General features: G+C 40.1%; 1 protein-coding gene across 8 annotated transcripts in view; it reads right to left on the bottom strand.

Annotated features, from left to right (window-relative positions):
* robo2 (roundabout, axon guidance receptor, homolog 2 (Drosophila)) overlaps window positions 1-20729 on the bottom strand; it is a 1173428-nt gene that overhangs the window by 67805 nt on the left and 1084894 nt on the right. The window lies entirely within an intron of this gene.

Genomic DNA, 20729 nt, shown 5'->3' on the forward strand with positions numbered 1-20729 from the left:
TCGCAGGCTTACGTCAAAACGACTGCAGAGATTTTGACAAACTGTCACCACAGATAGATATTAGGCCAAAGTCTGCACTAAGGTCAGGTCAGGTCAGGTGGAACTAGGAAACCACCTCATGTCCTGGATGGTAACTACCCAGGCGGCCAAAACGTCCATCCATACCTCTCAGTAATAACCATATATGCCATAGTCAGGTGAACCATGGCCAGCTACTTGATGTTTACCAGTCATTAAGGTCCTCAACACTGAAGCAGCTGTGCAGTGGGTCACATCCAGAGAAACACACCACATGGCCAACATGCTGTAGCTGACATATCCTCATGATGCAACTGTGCAATTGTGATATACCTCACCTTAATCTTCCTAAATAGCTATTCACTTGAAACAAAGTAATTTCAGCAGAACCCAAGGATTCTCCATAGAGACCAAAGACATTTAGTTGTTGCCTTAGGTGACTGGTTAGCATCAAAGTGTCACAACCATACAGTAAAACAGGAAGCAGCAGGACCATGAAGACTTGGGCTTTCATTCTCCTGCAAAGACATCAGTGTCACAACATACTTCTTGTTTGGGATGTTTTTGTAAGTTAGTTGGTTTATTTTATTGTTTGTTTATTTTATTTTGTTGCAGTTTGGATTGGTTTTAGATTGCAATTATCTGAGCATGAGAAAGATGATCCCACAGGCATATGCTTGCCCTGTCATCCTCACTTGTGGTACCTTTGATTGTAATTGTTTTTGTTTGTTTGTTTGTATGTTGGTTTGTTTGTTTTTCTCATGCTTGTAAATGTTATGTTTGTAGATGGTCATGCATTTGACATCAGCATGATGTCAATTCAAACAATATTACAGTCTAACTAAGTTGTGGAAAAGTAAGCGCATTAATTTCAGTTCATTTTGTTGCCACTGTGATAGCATTATTATGGTATTATTACCAGCAGCAACAACTTTACATACAATACACAAGACTGTTTAATTCATCAAATAAATAATCTTGTGAAAACTGTCTCATTGCAGACAAGAAAAACTAAGGAGCAAATAATCCACTACCTCTTGGTAATTCCTATTTCCACACTGCACACAAACCAAACCATGACACTATCTAATCCACAACAACAACAAAAAGCATTTGGTCAGACTAAAAAAGTATCTTCATCAGGAGCCTGGTCCAGGATAGTTTTCACACCCCTTAATCAAAACCGAAGAGTCCGAAAAGAAGCAAACAGACAACCTTTGACATGCAGCTTAATAATAATAATTGCCCTTTCAAAATGAGCAAATATTTGCACAAAACCAATAACGTTTATCAGTTTGAACATTAAATATCTTGTCTTTGTGGTGTATTCAACTGAATATAGGTTGAAAAGGATTTGCAAATCATTGTATTCTGTTTTTATTTACATTTTACACAACGTCCCAACTTCAATGGAATTGGGGTTGTATATTATATTAGCCAAGTGGCCTCTGTGTGTGTGTGTGTGTGTGTGTGTGTGCATGCGCGCATTTGGCTTTGATCACAGAGAAACCAGGGAGAGTTGACATTTGCCGTTTGGTATGCTTATGTATTTTGGGTGAAGGATAAATGCCAAATAACGGAATGTTGATAGGACAAATACTTTTTGAGAAATTTGTGATTTTAGCTAACGAGTAAACAATGCCGCAATGTACCATTGGGGGTTTTGGGGTTTTAAATATTATTGTGGTTCATGTTAGTTTAACAGTGTTGTTTGTGTTATTGATTTATTGTGTTTTTGTAGTTCAACTGGTTTAGTCAGTTTAATTAAGCATCATGGTACCATTACCATGAGTGAGTTAAGTGTCCTGTTGCTAACATGAGTGAAAAGTATATTGCCTTTAATGTCTTCTGCCACCACCTCTGTTTGTGCATGTCTAAAAATAGAAGCACCTGCTTGCTGCAGAAAGCAGAAAAGACAAATAGTCATCCATGTATGCATGCACGCGCGTGTGTGTATATCTTCAATCATGGACAAACTGTGGAGAGCTGACATTTGCCGTTTGGTATGCTTATGTATTTTGGGTCAAGGATGAATGCCGAATAATGGAATGTTGATAGGACTAATATTTTTTTGAGAAACTACAGATATTTGCTAACATTGCTAATTACATTCTGGACTAACACACCATTCCAGCAGGGGATGGTAAATCATCTTTATATTAAAAGCGTGAGTGCATGCATGCATCATTTTATTTAGTAAGTTCAATGTAAGTACATAATATAATTGTAAATACGTTAAAATACATGGATGACACAAGAGAGTGAAAACACGTATTTCCATTGTGGTCCATTGTGGGCAGCATGTTGGCTTAGTGGTTAGTACTGTTGTCTCACAGCAAGAAGGTCATGGGATTGATTCCCACCTGAACAATTCCCGCCTTTCTGTGTGGAGATTGAATGTTCTCCCCATGTTTGCGTGGGTTCCCTCTGGGTGTTCTGGCTTCCTCCCACATCTAAACACATGCAGGTCAGGTGAATTGGAAACAAAGCCCTTTATCACTCTGTTTCTCCCACTGTGTCTTTGTCCCATCCTTTGCGTTATTAATGCAAAACCACTGTGTGGAGACAAGAATGCATGGATCAGCTGTTTGCACACATGTGCACCACTGACCGCCCCACACCCACACACTGTATACATTTTCTTTTTCATTAATATCTCAAACGTTCTGCTGCGTTTTTCCATCAACCCCTTGTGGTGATGACCAGACACTTTAAATCTTACTTGATGAGACGTCAAACCTCAGCCCAAGCCCCACTGTGATCCCCCCAGCCCACTTGTGGGATGCATGCATATGGGCGAGGGCAGCACCATTTAACAGGTGTTGCCTCCCTCCTGAGGAGACGGGAATCATAAAAAGCAGCTATTAAGACTTTAACCTGCCATGGATGACTGCTGGGAGGCCATTATGGCCACTTTACTGTACAATCACGTCTGAAGCTTGTTACCACAGTGACACGGGTGGAGTTTCACTGAGAATGTGAGATGAAGTCAAAGATTTTTATTTATGTGATACATCATGCTTTATTAATTTTTATTGATTAGTGAAATAAATAACTGAAGGTGAATGCATTACAAATTCAAGCATATGTAAATGGCTTACTTACTGACTGACAGACATGTTTGACAGCAGTTCAAGGAAATTATTTCTTTGTTATTAAGTGAATATATAATATATGGATGAGTCTCCAGTTAACTGTAAATCACCAAGTGTTTGTGACATTGCAATAGCTGTGAAACAGCTGACAGCAAGAAAAGTTGTAGGGATCTGTGTCATTGAACCTGAGCTCCTCAGCCGGGTGGAGATGCTGTTCTTCTGACACTGCAGCAAACAATCATTTTTTTTCAGTCTGGGAGACCGGTGTCATCCCTATAGACTAGACGAAATGACGCTGTCTCAATCTGGAAAAGAAATGGTGATCACATGGATTGTAACACTATAGGGGTATTACACTTCTCTCTAAAGCCAGGGAAGGTGCTTGCAAGAATTATTCTTAGTTTTAGTTACTTGCTGCTCAGCAATTGGAACAGTCTGACTTTACATTGAAGAATTCAATAGACCACATTTTATCCCAGTGGGAACTCATACAACACAAGCATGAATATCGATAGTGCTTCTTTGCAGACGATGTTGATTTTTTCTAAGTGTTCAATTGTGTTGATCGACTGCCGTCTGGGACATCCTTAGAATTAGTGGGATCCCCAAAAAGCTGGACATTTCCCAGTGAAAACTGCCATTCATCAGGAATGTGTCCTGTGTGGCATTGACATTTCATCCTACACTGTTCAGTGGGTGTAGGGACTGGGTATTATGTCAGGTTGTGGTATCCAGCAGTTGATTTTGTTGGCAAGGAATGGTTTACTGACCTTGACATCCTGGACGATACTGTGATCTTTGTAGAACCGATGGATACTTTGATTGTAGCACTTGAGAAGCTGATTGAGGAATCAGAGAATCTGGGTTTGCAGTTGTCATGAACCAAGTATGATCTAGGCTTTGAAAGACTTCCTGCAGAGAAGTGTATCTGTATGTTGTGAAAGTGCTGAACATGTGATATTCACTTACTTCTCATGTGACATTCATGTCTTTGAGTTCTCAGCCTTTGAGGTTGAAACACAGCTGGGACAAGATAATGGAGTCATGAGGTCACTGGAGAGAGGTGTTTGGTGACGTCAACATCTTTGCAGGAGAACAAAGGTCCAAGTCTTATGGGTCCTGGTGCTTCCTGTCTTACTGAATGGTTGTGAGACATGGATGCTAACCATTGTCATATATGACATTGGTTAGCATCCCTCAACCTTATAAGGTTGCTGACTGGATGTCTTTGGTACCAAGTCTCTTTGAAAGATCCTTCGTTAATGCTGGAATGACTGTGTCAAATGAGTAGTTACAGAAGGAGACTAAGATGAGGAATATAATTGTGATGGAGTGTCACCTTCAACATTTTGGACATATGGCATGTTTTTCTATGCATGATCCAGCACATAAATGCCTGAGCATTGAGGACCCTGTACACACAAAAAAATGACTTATTGGATGAACACAATTAAATTATTTGCAGGATTTCCATCTGATAATTATATGTAGCACCAACTCAAAAAAACACATCCATGCAAGATAATTTAATTTAATTTAGTTGAGACTACATATATTTATTAGATGGAAATTCAATCAAGTGAGTCAGTTTTTTGAGTAAGGCCATGGGGATGCTTATGCTTCACCTGGCTGTGGCAGAGAAATGGTCACTTTAAAGATGTGGGGATGGACGAGTTCTCTGTCTGGGTGGTTACCAAAGCTGTGTAGTGGATACGGTGAAGTGCAACACCAGCATATGGCCCCAGATTTGACTTGATAATATAAGGTTCTGTGTGGCATTGACATTTCATAAATAATTCTTTCCTTGATGAACATCTACAACCACGTTTAATCCATATTGTTTAATATTTTTGAGTTAAAAGGTTATGAACTTGAATCTGACATTTCAGTGACACGCAAAACCAAAGGTCATATGACCAACACAAAGGTGATAGATAACTTCATTTTTGTGATTAACAGTGTGTCAGACATACACCCCCACCCCCCCATGCACTATTCTGCATGGGTGTAATAAAATATGAGAATCAAGCTGATTTTTGTTTGTGTGTTTTGTTTTTACTTTCATTTTTTTTTTTAACTCTTCTACCCTGAGATGGCTGCAGACTACCTAAAGTGCCACATGTGGTGAGGTGAATGGCTTTGTCTGCTTCCAAACACAAAACAGTGCATCATCAGTGCCTAGAAGCAGCATGTGGAGCAGACTTTAGACACATTGAGCACTCAGAGCAGCTGTGGAGCACGGTAGTTAGCAACCTGGCTGCCTGGCGGAGTCTGAGTTCCAACGGGGTGATGTGTAGAATCGGATGGTCTGGGAGAGAGACAGGCCCTAAGGACAAGACCAGGTAAATGAGCACACCGCAGTCAGTCTCTCTCTCTCAGCTATAGGTACTAATGAGGAGAGCTACTCCACAGAAGGGGGGTTCAAATGAACTTGCAGCACTGGCAAGCTAAGAGTCTTCACTGTGGTTCCTGAATGCCAAAACAGACCCTCGGGGGAGACAAGTCATTCAAATTGATGGCCCTGCATCAGACACATGCACTTTTATAGGGTAATACATCTCTGCTCATCCTTCTGTTTCTGGCCGCTGTGTTCCCTCACGCTCATCATTCTCTCTCTCTCTCTCTCTCTCTCTCTCTTTGCACACCCATCCCACCCTAACACCATTGTCCTTTATTTTCCTCCATGCACCACCACTGTTTTCAATCCCTCCTTCCTTCTGCACACTTTAATTTTCTCTAACTGAAGCCTCAAAGCAGCTTAACACCAAGAGGGCATTGTTTCCTTCATCCACAGTAGCTACACTACACTCTGAATGTGTACTGCCTGCACAAAAATGCTGTGCCTTTATTATCAACTCAAGTTAGTCTGCGCCCTCCCCACTAGAGAACGACCATTTCAAAGACAAGGAGCCGACACTGGAAATGGCAGTATCGTCCTTGTGTTTATCACACAGCAGTATTCCCACTATGGATAATTAGAACAGAACTGATTTCTGCAGAGGATATTTGTTATGCGGGTGGGTGACTCTTTGAGACTGTGTTTGATGGCAGGGTAATAGGGGAGTGGGTGAGGGTACCTCCAGGGTCATATATATAATGAAAAGTTGATGTCCAAATTTTAATCTCTGCCTAACCCAAGATGAATGGCAACCTTGGCAGATAAAATTTGATTTGGAGCTTTTCCTCTACGCGTTCGACATTTCAGTTACTTGTGATAGGTAGGGAGTCGTAAATACCAGCTAAGACGCCTGTCACCGGGCATCCCATAAATAATCCATCGGGCGAGACATTCATTCAAAAGCAAGTTCATAAATCAGGTGTTTATGGTCCTACAGACGAGTGAATGGAACTTAGATTAAAAATGTAGACATTAGTAACACTTAGAGCGATGGAAAACACAGATTACTTTCTAAATTAACTCTGAGGGAACATGCTGTCATTTAGCATTCAGGTCCTGAGATATACAGGAATCTCCATAGCAACAGTCTTAGTCAAATCTGCTCACGACTACTCCACCGATTCGTCTTGCCTATAGGAATAAATCTCCTTTACTAAAATATTGATCAAAACTTGAGACAGGAAGTTATTACTAGCTCCTAATTACCATCTCCCTATTGGCAGAGGGATTAGGAATGAGGCTTTATTGGCTTTTATCAATTTCAATTGAGCAGACAAAGTCAAATTGTCCAGGTCCACTAATCTGCAGCCTATTCATCTTCCATGAAACATTTATTTTGTGATCGATTAAGTGTAATTGTTCAGTCAGGGCAATTTGGCAGGAGCCAAAGAGAAACTGGAAACAGATGCAGCTTCATTTGCTATTGTCTGATTAATGCAATAAACATCTCATCTAACAAATGAATGCATTTCCCAGTGACATTTTTCCTCATATTTTCAGTCTTGGGGCAGATGGGGAAGTTGCAACATCTGGGATTTGATGGCACTGGAGTGACTAGCGGATCAGAGGCTCATGGTCGAATAAGGGTTCCAGACTGCATCCTATTCCAGCATTGTGAAAATTGTGTCAGCCGCTCCTCCAGACTAAAGATATGACAAATATAGAGCACCAGAAATACAGACATTTCAAATCCCATTCACTGGAGTGAGAATCAAAAGCAGTTATGTGGAAAATTGAAGGAAAAACACTACAGCATAAAGTAGATGGGAAAAAGCGCGGCAAGTGGTGTGGCTAATTCACTGAGAGCCTGCCTGCAGCACACGGAACAGTCTAAGGCAAAAGTCTCCATTGTAGCATCCAGTGACAGGCAAACAGTATGAAGAAGGCGAGGAAGAAAAAAACAAACAAACTGTAGAATAGACACATTCCCCAAAGTGCAGAGCTGTACAGGTTGAGATTTGTTGGCAATCTCACAGATTGTTTGAGATCTTGGAGGTTTTACCTAGTCAGGTGTGATAAGCAGCAGCTAGATGGAAGCTGGTGATCCTCTGGGGAGTCTGTTGAATAGCCACAAAGGCTCAGTAACTGGTGTCATTGAGACGTGCCCTATTCTCTGTAGCCCATCTCTCTTTTACAGAAACAGAGCAGGCTGCATGGGGGTGCACGCGGGGGTACCTCCTCACACCTCTCCCCTGGGTAATTATTTTTACATTATTACATGTGCTCAGATCCCAGCCGCCCAAGCGAGGTGACAGGCAAATTTATCACTCTGGGGGGCTTCTGGGTTGCCTGTAGCCAGCAGCAGAAGATAAATGACAAAATAAAAGCACTCTCTGCTTAAATTGTTTCTCTTAATTCTGTTTAGGAGATTTATGAGTTCATCTGTAGATGCATGAAAGGAGATGTGTTTGAAATGTATATTTGCACACAGGCATGCATTAAAAAGCACACAAACAGGTATTGGTGATCTATCAATTTATCAGCCATTCATCAGTGTTAGTATTATGTAAGGCGTGGCTGTCGAGGGCATGTTATAAATATGCCATACGAAGCTTAGGAGCAGAGTTAACGTAAAGTTGCAATGATGGGAAGCTACTGTACTTTAATGTTTGCTCTAATGCAATGTCATGGACATTGTTATCTAAGATAGTTATGAGGTGTGTTTTCAGTTTCAACCCCCTCAACATATTCCAATGTAAATGAACATTTTACTTTATAAAAAAGATATACTTTAAAAAAAAAATGTAATGATTGCTGATGAAAACAAACACCATGTTAAAATTAGAAAGGCCACTCAGTCCTTTTTCTGCACCTTCCTTTTTCTGCACCTTCCTTTTTCTGCACCTTTGACAGTGATTCATACAAAAAAAAAATCTTTCTGATTCAGTTACACCAAGATATATGGTTCTGTGTGGCCATGAAATTTGATCAAAAGTTTAACAGTTATTATTCAGTTTGACCTTTCAAGTTCCCAATGTCAAAGATCATGTGACAAACAGGGGAATGATATGACTTCATATTAGGGCCCTAACCTCGGGTCCTATGGCACACTATCATGGGCAATCAGAATGTCACCTGTTAAACTTGCACACAAGATGCACTACACTGTGGTGCTGAATGGTGTAGAAGTTACTGGTGAGAAATGGATGAGCTTGGAAGGAATGAGCATGGGGGTCTTTGATTTGGACCTCATCCACGCAGATGACCCTTTGCATGACCCTTTGCAAGGTAAGTTAAGAACTGTTAATTTTTCATGAACCGCGTTTTGTTGTATCTGAGCATTGTGAAGCAGTTGGAGTGAGTTTCATGCATCTGTTATAAAGTTGAGTGTGTGATTAGTCTGTTAGATGTGTTTTTGTGGTAAAGCATGGGTTTTTACACATCTTAATGATGCATTTATTATAAGATGATATGTTTTTTTTTTTTTTTTTCAAATGTATCTTGACCTATTTTAGAACTGAATTCTTCCATGCTTGTCCAGCCCAGTGGTTCTTAACCATGGTCCTCCAGTACCACCTAACCTACATATTACCTACATACAAAGGAAAATTGGTGCTGGGCATGAAAATGACAACTACATTAGTTGGAACCTTGCAATGACACTTGTGTTGCATAGTGTACCATTCTGCACATGGTGGAAGTTAAGGCCCTTAATGTTTCATAGTGTATGTTAAAGCATTTCTTCAATGTAGCAATTTTAAAAATCCCATTATATGAGCGAAGCGACACGCAGCGGCACAAAGCTTGCTCATGTTACAGTGAGTCCCAAACAGGAATTGCGAAATTTTGAGTCCACACTGAAATGGGAAATGTCAAATGTCAAACACTTTCTGGATCCCATAAGGTGAGATCAAGAGCCAGAAATGAGGTCCAGGTTATTAAAAACAGCATTTCTCCTTTAATTCGGGTTGCCTTATATATATGTGTTTTTCCAGTAATTTTTAAAGGAGCAGGCAGCTGTTGATTAACTAACCTCTTAATTTTGCTGTCTGAGTGACAGACCAGTGACAACTTTAGATAAATAAATTTAAATTTATCTTCCTTAAACTCAAACTGAAAGCAAATCTCTACAACTTGATATAAATTAATTAAAACTATAAAATCCAAGTTCCTGATGAAGTGGTGTAGAGGAGGATTTTCTTAAAAAGAAGACCCTGAACATTCAGCTACAATTTGCCAGAAAGAACATCTGAGATGAAAGCTTAAATTTAATGTTTTAGTGAAAGAAAGTTTTGTATTTTTTCATAATTGATGTAAATATAGTCCAAGACATATTCAGTGACTTGGAAATGTTCATGTTTCCATCCCCTGACTTGTCTGAAGAAAACTGGCAATAAAACTCATTATTATTTACAGGTATTATCAAGTTTTAGATATTTGCTTTGAGTTTGAGGAAGATAATTTTAGAATATTCTTTATATTTTTTTGTATTTCTTGCACTTTAAATGGCATAAACAAATTAAAATGTGTGAAATACCAAGTGTTCCAATACTTTTGGAGGGCACAGTACTCTAACCTTATGATGAGTGCAAAATGAGTGTGGTATTAATACTGTTTTAACCCTCTGGGGCTGACACCATCGTATACGACGGCTAAGACCAAGCTTTACTAAATTATAAATAACTTTTTAATGATATGAGATAGAAACTTACTTTTTTTTGCTGAAAAGTTAACTCCGCAGACTTTCGAGCCAGCCATCGGCCATCTTTGTACTCCTCATAGAAGCTGTGTGATGATGTGCGCAATGTGAGTGTCCAATCAGAACTTGTTCACCGTCACATGGTTTTTCAAAATCCAATCGTACGGCAGATTTACCTCACGTGAAAAGCCAAAGATCGTTTTCAGGAGTGATATGTTACTAGTTGGCCCATTTGAATAGCCCCCTAGGTGCTCCAATGAGTACATACTATTAGTACATACTCAGTGTGCCCTGCGCCATTACGCACAGCGATCAGTGAAAGCAGGAGCAGACAGAGAGCCTCTGATGACAATCTCAGGTGCTCAAACAAAGAAAGTGTAATTATCAGGATTGCTCCACTAGTTTGCATGTGAATGTTACTGGATAACTCTGTTGCTTTGTCTGCATAAAGCATTGTTTACCATATCAATGGACAACAAAACGCATAGACCATTTTGTATATATTGTTCAAAATGTGCACTTGTGTTTATTGGTGGAACCTTTTTGTTGTACAGTCTTTCACACAAGACCTCAAATTACCTTTATAAATAGTTGTTTATTATAGTTTGCTGTGTGTTTTGAATAAATGTGTGTGGAAAATTATTTTTTGCTTTATTTTTTCTTTGCCTATTTTTGATTCTAAACCTTTATTATACTTATAAAACACAACAAAAACATATATATTCTGAAAGCATGGGTTGTCCTGAAAAAAAGAGACATAAAACTGGGATGCAGGGAGAGCTGTTAACAGCAATAATTCACTGTTTCAACAATTTCACTGTTTATGCACTTTGTGTGAAATCATAGTCATATTATATATCATACTGATATGACAATATTGACATATAATAATTTAGCCTTATAGTACAGCCCTACTGTCAACAAGCTGAAAACTTTGAATATTAATTTACATCTACATTAAAAATGCTTAAAGTGACAGGGGTTTAAGAGGGCTGTAATTAGGGAGGGTCTGGGGGACAGAGCTCCCCCCCCCCCAGAAGCTGAAAGGTTTTAGCCATGCCAATCCTCCCTGAAGCATTTGCTCAAAGAAATTATGAAGGACCTAAAAGCCATGGTTAGATGGTGAGGAGCTTCCAGGCATGTGAGAGGCAAATAAAGAAAAATGTTTAAAAAGGTGGGGGGTCTGGGGTGCAGAGCTCCCCCAGAAGCTGAAAGGTTTTAGCCATGCCAATCCTCCCTGAAGCATTTGCTCAAAGAAAGTATGAAGGACCTCAATGACATGGTGAGATGCTGAACAGCTTCGCTCATTCATGTCTGCGACATATGCATATTACATTAGCATTAATTTTCTCCCAAAATCAAATCACTTCAGCTACTTCAGTCCTGTCACCCAAGTTTTGTCCAAATCAGATAGACAGAATGGAAACAATACTCATATATGTGGCACTTGTTTAATAATTACTTTATTAATTTGAACATTTTATGACCAGTAAAGGCCACCCTGTATTTTCTTCATGAGACTTCTATTAGCTAGTGATGCAGTGTGCCAGAAAAGGTTAAATTACTAAATGGGACAATTGTTTCAAAATAATGATTATTGGCTTTAAAATGCTGAAAGTACTATGGTGGATACATCAAGTGAAGAGTGGGGATTCCTTCCTTCAGGGAACAAGTCCCTGTTTTGAAACACAAAATAAACCAACTGCTTCAGAATAAGGTTCCAAATTTAGACACATTGTAAACACCATGATGGCATAAATAAACTACAGCACAACACTCGGATAGTGCAGATCTCCTCCAACACTAGTTTCCAATTCCAAAATTCTACCTTGAAAAAAAAAAATTCAAGATCAAAGTCATTTTCAAATGAGAGTGATTGAGGCACTTTTGATTGAGATATAATGCAAAATGTACACCAAATGGGCTTTTCAATATGAAATTCAAATGTCCACAAAATCCACAATCTGGATAAAACTTTGCCAGGCGATAGTGAGTGCCAGTCTGCACCTCACTTTCAAATATGAGAGTGATTAGGGTACATTTGATGAAGATATAATGTAAAATATACATTAATTGGGGTTTTCAATGTTAAATTTAAATGGCTACAAAATCTGTAATCTGGATCAGATGACTTTGACCTTGAACATTGAATCAGTTCTTGCCTATCAGGATAGTCTTCAGTAAAAAAAATAAAATAAATAAATAAATCATAACTATCTGAAAAATTGTGGGCTCCAGGCTGTTCACAACACGGACAAAAACATAACGTCCTCCAACTCCGTTGGCGGTGATAATGACTAAATAAATAAATACATCTTTGTTTGTTCTTGTGGTTTGTTTGTGGTATGACTCACCTTCCATTGCTCATCAGACCACCATCAACTCTCTGAAATGTGACTAAAATCAGAAGAGAAAGAAAGACAAAAAAGTGGGAAAATGAGACATTGACACATCGAGAACTTTTTCTTGACAGTGATGCAGGCTTAATTTCCATAATTATTATAACATAACAGTATCTAGATTTGCCCATGTGCTTTCACTGCCATGTATTCTTTTGTTCATTTTCTTTCATATGCAGCTTGTTGATGGACTCATAAAGCGATGCAGACGTCCCCCTGTGTCCACTGCCTTTCATTAAAATAAAAACAGGTGTGATGATGAGCGCTGCTTTGCTCTTCATAAGTGGAGGACGTCATGTGCTCCTCAAGGACATGACGCCTGATGAGAGAGAAAACTCATTTCGCCGCTCTTATTTTGCTCCTGAGTTATTATCAGATTTGTGATTAAATCTCAGCCAAAAAATGATTAGAAACGGCAGAGGGCTCATTAATCACGTTGAATTTCCTATCTACGGGCGTGATGGCTGAGTTACTGATCCTTCAGTTTGCATGGCTCCCCACAAGCCATGCATGTGGGCCGTTTCATTGCAGTGATCTCGAGATAACAAGGGCCGCACTTTGTCGGAAAGAACTCAAGAGACGGCTGGAAAGGATTCATTTCATCTCTGTTCAGTGGCCGCCATGACAAGGAGGCATCAAGACTTTTAAGAACTTCAATGAATGGCAGAAAACACACACAAAAAAAGCAGCAGGAGTTTGGAAATCACCTTGTGAAAGAGAAAAGTGTGTGACAGATACAGAGAGAGAGAGAGTTTGTTCCACTGATGGAGATTAAAGGGAGAAGGAGGCTGAACATTCCTTGTCTTTCTGCTTCATTCAGGCTGATTCAACAACAAGCCCAGACACGGGCCACACAGAGGGGCTGCTGATGCACTAACACACCTGATAGGGAAAGGAAATTCCCCAAAATAATTATAGGGGAGCGTTAACAGGAAATTTTGATAGATTGTAAACATTCCCTGAGCTTATTTCATCCTATTTTTATTTTTTCTCTTACTTTTGGAATAGTTGTAGGACTTTAGACGGGACACAAGACTCGCTGGTTTGTTTATTCCACAAAAAACTTTGCTGTACATCTCCATCGTTCTGAGAATATCTCCAGTGCTGTTTGTCTTTTTATATGTGTGTTGCCACTGGAGCGACAGTGTCACCTACAGCAACCAGGAGAGATACTGTTTGTGTGTGTTTTGTCTTTAGGAAACCAAATTCATCCAATTTAACATGAAATGGAGACAACATATTACTGAGATTTGAAAGAACTAGATGTTCTCATTCCCAAATCATCACAATTTCAGGTTCGGTCAGTGCCCCTTTGCATCACTATGTGACGTGTTTGCGTCAAAGTTTGCGTCATTTGGTGCAACTACCAAAATATGAATGCAGTTCTTTAATATTTTCTCATTTTGAACATTCTGGCTCAAAGGACACAGGAAGGAAATCACAGTATTTTGTTGTACACATCTCTATTTGACTCAGAACTCTACATGATTACTAGCAATGAGGCGGGAGAATTGTGAGCCATTTTCCACAAGTAGAACATTTAGTGAATCTTTTCTTAGTGGGGCGGCACGAGTGCCTTAGTGGTTAGCACTGTTAACTCACAGCAAGAAATCCTGGGATCGTTTCCTGCCTGGCCCTTTCTGTGTGGAGTTTGGATGTTCTCCCCACATTGGAGTTCCCTCTGGGTGCTCCGGCTTACTCCCACTTCCAGAGACATACAGATTAGGTGAAGTGGTGACTCCAGATTGATGGTAGGTGTGCATGTGTGAATGTGTTTGTCTGTCTACATGTGGCCCTGCAATAGACTGCTGTCCTGTCCAGGGTATACTCTACTTTGCCCCCATGATTGCTGGGATAGGCTTCACCCCCCGTGACCCTTCCAGGAGTAAGCAGGTATAGAAAATGAATGAATGAAACTCCTTAGTGGTAAAAGGTTTTCTCAGCTTTAACTAATTTAGGTGGAAACATAATATATTTTGTCATTTTTACACTTCAGCCTACAACATCCTACTCAAAGCCAACCGATAGCTTCTATCAGGAAGGGCCGACTACCAAAACAACACAAAGACAGACAAGAACGAGAGACAAGTGGTGAAGACAATAACTGTGATATGAGACACTGAGGAGACGGGGCCCCAACCATACAACATACAGTTGTCACAAACAGTGACAGCAACAGTCTGTTGTCTAATTAGTGAGCATCCATGCCCTAATCCAGAACACCATAGTGTTAATCCCCTTAAGAGCACCCAAAAAACGAATTGTGGTGACGGCCACAAACACGCAACCATCCACACACAGAGACCCCGATCACAGCTAAATATCCGATCACTACTGTGGCTGGTGTGTTGGGCCAAGACAAGAGTACAGAACCTTACCATATGACATGGACCACTCCGGCACGTCAGAAGCCACGTGGCCGGCCGTGACCAACGACAGAAGTGGGTCCAGGATGCAGGGTCCTGGGGGAACCAGGAGAATAGGGGCAGTGGAAGGGCACGGGGGCCAGGAAAGGCAGCCCCCGCAGCCACGGGGCAGCACAGCAAACCAACAGGGGAGCGGCCCGACAGCGCCGGAACACACCCCGACAACACCCCCCATGGGGTCACAGGGAGCTGCCCCAAACCCGAGGGAAGCACACAGGGCGCCGGCATGGGCCCACCAATAGGGGGAAACCCAGAACCACGCCACCTGGGCCACGGCCCCCGAGGGCGGGAGCGAGCGGTGGCAAGGACAGGGAGCAAAGAAGCCACCGCAACCGAATCCAAAGCACAAGGTAGGGACCACCGAGCCACACGAGGGCGGGGCCCAGCCCCCAGACAAGAGGCGAGGCCTGACCCCAGGGCCAGGAAGAGCACAAGCACAATATGTTTCTTGACATTTGATCATTTATGTCTAAAATTAACCACTTCATCCTTGATGGACACATAACCCATCCATCACGTTTCTCTGGCTTATGACACTGAGGTTGATTTTTAAGGCCATCCAATGTCAAAGGCCATTTGATCAAAAGAAAGTTGATATATGACTTCATATTAGTGCTTAAAAGTAACCGTAGGTGCACCTTTTACCAATTCTTCAAAATAGCCATGTTTATCAAAATTATGTTACTTTGCTGTTGGCTGACTCTCGGTCCCTCCACCACACGTGGTCCATATCAGCTCAATGCTCTTCCAGTTATTTTGCTCACCGTAATTGGACAAACAGACACACGTGACCGGAAACAATATCCCTGCATATGTTTTTTTTTTTTCCTCTCAGATGTCAGAATAGAATATCCACTGCACACAATCAACATGTGGATGAAGCAGCCTCATCATATAAATCTTGAACATAGTGAGGGACACATTTGTGCTTGTGTTTCGCATACCGATAGCAACATATCGTGTTGGTGGTCCAGAGTTAGCCCCCTTTCACAGGCTCCCTGTTCATTGTGATGGTGAATTTCATGGTTTTGTAGTGGATATATACAATTTTGAATGATTGTGCACTAATTCAGGGCTCTCCAATTTGGGGCCCACGGGCATGTCTGCCCCACCATTTCTACTCCATCAGTGGTCTTTCCAGGTTTACTGCAGTTCCATCACTGACTACAATTTTACATGTAAAAATTGTGGGGTGATGTGATGTTTCTGTGACGTATGTCCCTTCACCTTCTCCCATTTTCACTCAGGTTCACGACAGCAAATACTACATGGATATGCATGTTGATTTGGCACAGATTTTATGCTACAACTCCACATTACATGGAAATGAGCAATGAGCAAGGGTGGTTTAGAACAAATAATGTTCCACTCTGGAAAGAGGCACACTAACTGCTGAGCCTGTGGAGTTTCTGCAATGAGCAGCCATCAAGTGGGCTCACAAATTTCGCTCCTTCACCCCCTCCAAAATTCTCTATGATGTCTCATTATGCCATTGCTAGTACATCACTGAAAATGGCAATGCAAGATCTATCTGTGGGCATTTTGTAATGCATAACAAGTGTTGTAAATATTTTCATCAATTTTTCAAGGTTAAGAGGAGAGGTTAACACTGAGCAGCATGCAAAGTGGTGGAGCAGGCGTGCTTAGTGAGAATGATGACAGACGAGCGTGAGTGTCGTAGTCCATCCAACTCCGTTTTCATGACCACTCACCGGAAGTACTTTCGTCACGGCAAACAGGAAGTACACAGGACGTATGATGGGAGAGACCAAGGTGCATGAGCATAGAAATGGCGTAGAAACGGAAACCAGCAAAAGGCTGGCATAGGAATACACTGAGCAAACCTCTTTACTGCCGTAACTGTGTAGCTTCAATCAACAAAGTAGTTTGGAAAAATTAATTAATATATTTAGTTCACGTACTAATTAAAAAGCAGGAAATGCGTAATAACATCGCTGACTAGTTACCGCTTTCGCTGCATTTGTTTTGTGCTCGTCATGCCGGACACCAGTGAAAGGCTGGCGTAGGAATGCACTGAGAGAAACGCATTACTGCCGTAAGTGTACAGCTTTGATCAACAAAGTGAAGCGTCACTCTCCGCTCTGAGCTGAAAATGAAAAAAAAAAGCTCCCATCAAAATCTTTCATTAAATAATCCAGTTACTTCCGTGTCCAGTAGATGCTGACAAATTCAGAAATGTATGATTTATTTTACAGTTTAAAGGCTTCCCCATGCAGTCTTTTTCTTTGTCATTTTCAAAAATTGTTCCATTCATGAAATATGTCTGTTCTAGCAGATCCTGTGACACCACTTGAAAATGCTGTAGTACATATGCCGGGCCTGTACGTAGCACTGCCCACAAGCATTTACTGTTTATAATTTAGAAGCATTTCTATTTATCTTTTATGGTTACTGGGCAACCAATAATTTAATGCTTTAATCTATTCTCTTTATCTATTTATCTATTACATAATTCAGCTTTAATCATTATTGCTAGAAATAATCAACAGCTCTATTATAGAATTCAGTTTTAATCATTATTGCTAAAAATCTTAGACAAAAAGAAGTTTCACTTTAATTCTTTATGGTTACTGGGCTAATGCTTTAATCTATTCTCTTTATCTATTTATCTTTTATGGTTACTGGGCAACCAATAATTTAATGCTTTAATCTATTCTCTTTATCTATTTATCTATTACAGAATTTAGCTTTAATCATTATTGCTAGAAATCTTAGACAAAAAGAACTTTCACTTTAATCCTTTATGGTTACTGGACAACAAATAATTTAATGCTTTAATCTATTCTCTTTAGTCTATTATTTAATTCAGCTTTAATCATTATTACTGTAATGTGTGTGTGATGCTTTAATCTAGTGTGTGTGTGTATATATTTACGTGTGTTCGCACACGTGTGTTTCAACACAAAGGCCCCAATGACGGCCGCCTCTATGCCCACAGTCACCATACCAAGTTTGGTGTCGATCGCTGAATCGTTGCAGAAGTTCACGCCGAACACAAATCATGCGCATACATACATACATACTGTTTTATATATATAGATATATATAAAAACACACAAATTTCCGGTATCTCCCAAATATGAAAGCTGCTGATGGTGTTGGGCTTGTAGCCAGACCCGTTTGCTGTCTTCACCTCCACTCACCCTATTGAGATATCCCATAATCCCTTGCGCACCACTAGGGATGGGTATTGATAAGATTTTATCGATATCGATGCCATTATCGATTCCACTTATCGATCCGATTGCTTATCAATTCCCTTATCGATACCACTTGTGAATTTTCTGTGTACTAAAAGTAGACTTTACAGGTTTTCTGTGTCAACATTTAAATTAATCACTGGATCCTTGATCTCTGGACATAAATAAAAATATAAAATCTGTAGTTTTTGTCAAAAGCATTTCCTTTCAGACATTTTGGCATGAATGTCACTCCATATCTCTGAGCTGAGCTTAGCCGGCTGCTGCATGTCAGCGCAGGACGTCTCATTTTGGGAGGAAAAAAACGTCTTGATCAATTGCAGTTTGTATTACTACATTTGGAAAGAGGTGTCAATCGATTTAAATGGCGTTTCGCTATGAAGTTACTAATTCCGACTGGACTCTATCGTTCTAACTTGACTCGGCAGAGAGTCGCACAGCGTTTGGAGCTGTGTGAACAGAACTTTCTCGTAACAAGACAGGAGCCCCAATTAGTGACTTTAATCCTCACAAAAGTGACTCACATATTCAGTGATGAAAGTGATGAAAAACAAAAAAAAAGCTGTAACCCAAAATTACTCCCCAACACCACCCGCATGAAAATGTTTGAATTCTAGAAGCTCTGAAGTGCAATCTGGGACTATTCCAGACAATAAACTGCAGTGAGTGCAGCATCCATTTAGATGAGGAAAAAACCCAACTGTCCTTATTCAAATTCATTCCAGTAGTATTCTGCTTTTACTAGGATGCAGCAGTTTTCTACCTTGGCAGATAGTTCTGGAGGAAATCACTGAAGAAATTAACAAATAGAAATATGGTTTGACCGAAACAAATTGTCATTCAACATAAATAAAACAGTGATGAAGTGGAGGTGTAAGAGTCACTTGGTGTTCACAGGAAACAGTTATTTCTGTATTTATTATTTATGTTCATTGTTAGTTGGTTTTATCTTTTCTGTTGTGTTTTGTTTTATCAGGTTCTTTTTGTCTCTTTCTCTGAAATTGTGTTGTAGCATTATTAGTTATTATTACTATTATTGCTGTTGTTGTTGCTATTATTATTATTAATATATAAATGGTGGTGGTGTCCATTCGGCTGCTCCTGTTTGGTGTTTGGGGTCGCCACTGCAGATACAGCCAGATCCGCACAGGTAGTTGGCACAAGTTTTACGCAGGATGCCCTTCCTGATGCAACTCCAGTTTTACCTGGAGAAACACACACATCCGCTGGTGTTCCAAAGAGGTCTCCCATCCAAGTACTAACCAGGTCCCACACTGCTTGGCTTCTGAGATCTGATGGGATCAGGCTGACACAGAGCAGATCAGCTGCATTATTAATATATAAATAAAAGTAAATTTCAAAAAATATTACAATTTGTAATACATTTGACTCTTTTACGACAAAAAATGCTAAGCCATTAATTATTATACAGAAAACAAATGCACGCAAATGTGCTGACATGCGAACAGCTTAATGCTAACTTTAACATTGAAAACGGTGTAGACTTGCTAACGCATTAGCATCGGTCCTGTTTTTAAGTTATAAAATACATCTATCAACTGTTTCCGAAGAACATAACAGGTCAGTTTAACATAAACATAGACATATGCTCTTTAGGGTTTTAGTGGGGGAAATAAGATAAAGCAAAATAAAACAATGAACCAGCGAAGCAGGAGATTGAAGCATTGCTTCATTGGTTGAAGGTTCAAAGCAAAGCACGCTGCAGAAACGGTTGATTACAGCCCCGCTGCAGGGTCTGTAATCAATGTAGAGAAATGATCATTTTCCCAACAAATACCCCCAAAAACAACGGCCACTCTGAAGGACAGATAAGGGGATCGTTAAGCAAAAAGGCTATTGATGTCGGCTGATCGAGTCATTGCTTAACAATACCCGAAAAGCACTGGTTCTCGATACACATCCCTATGCACCACAGAGTCACTGCAGTCTACAGAACACAGAGAAACCACATGACGACAATTGCAAATGAGCATTATATTACCAAAATGTAATTTTTTGTGCTTTTCATCATGATAATAGAGACTGCATTCATGAGAGCCTGAAAACTTGCTAAAACAATATTCCAAATATTCTGTGTCTGCTACATTTAATCTGCATGGAATTTAATAAACACAAACTGAATTCATTTTATATATATTCCTCTGAAAGAAACAGGACAAACAGTGTTGTAAAGGACAATAAGCAGGACGTTAAAGAGCAAACTTCACTTCCCCCAGAACCACAAGAACAGGAAGCAATCGCAGCTCACACCGATTCCCGTTGAAAATAACAGAGGAACAACCTGAGCTTCTCATGTTTACATAAAACAAACACAATAACAACTTTTATAAACCCAGACAATATATTCACAAGAGTTTTAGGCACAATATACAAAGAGTTTTATGTTGCGATGTTAATGCTGCTGTCTGTGTGCAGCCTGATCAGACCGACTCAATGCAGTCTCAGTGTTAATGACATCTCGCAGAGCGGCGACCTCTCCGAAGTTTGACAAGATTTTGCGGGATTTGAAACC

This window comes from Thalassophryne amazonica, chromosome 4 (genome assembly GCF_902500255.1).
Source record: "Thalassophryne amazonica chromosome 4, fThaAma1.1, whole genome shotgun sequence".
In the NCBI taxonomy this organism is placed as follows: domain Eukaryota; kingdom Metazoa; phylum Chordata; class Actinopteri; order Batrachoidiformes; family Batrachoididae; genus Thalassophryne; species Thalassophryne amazonica.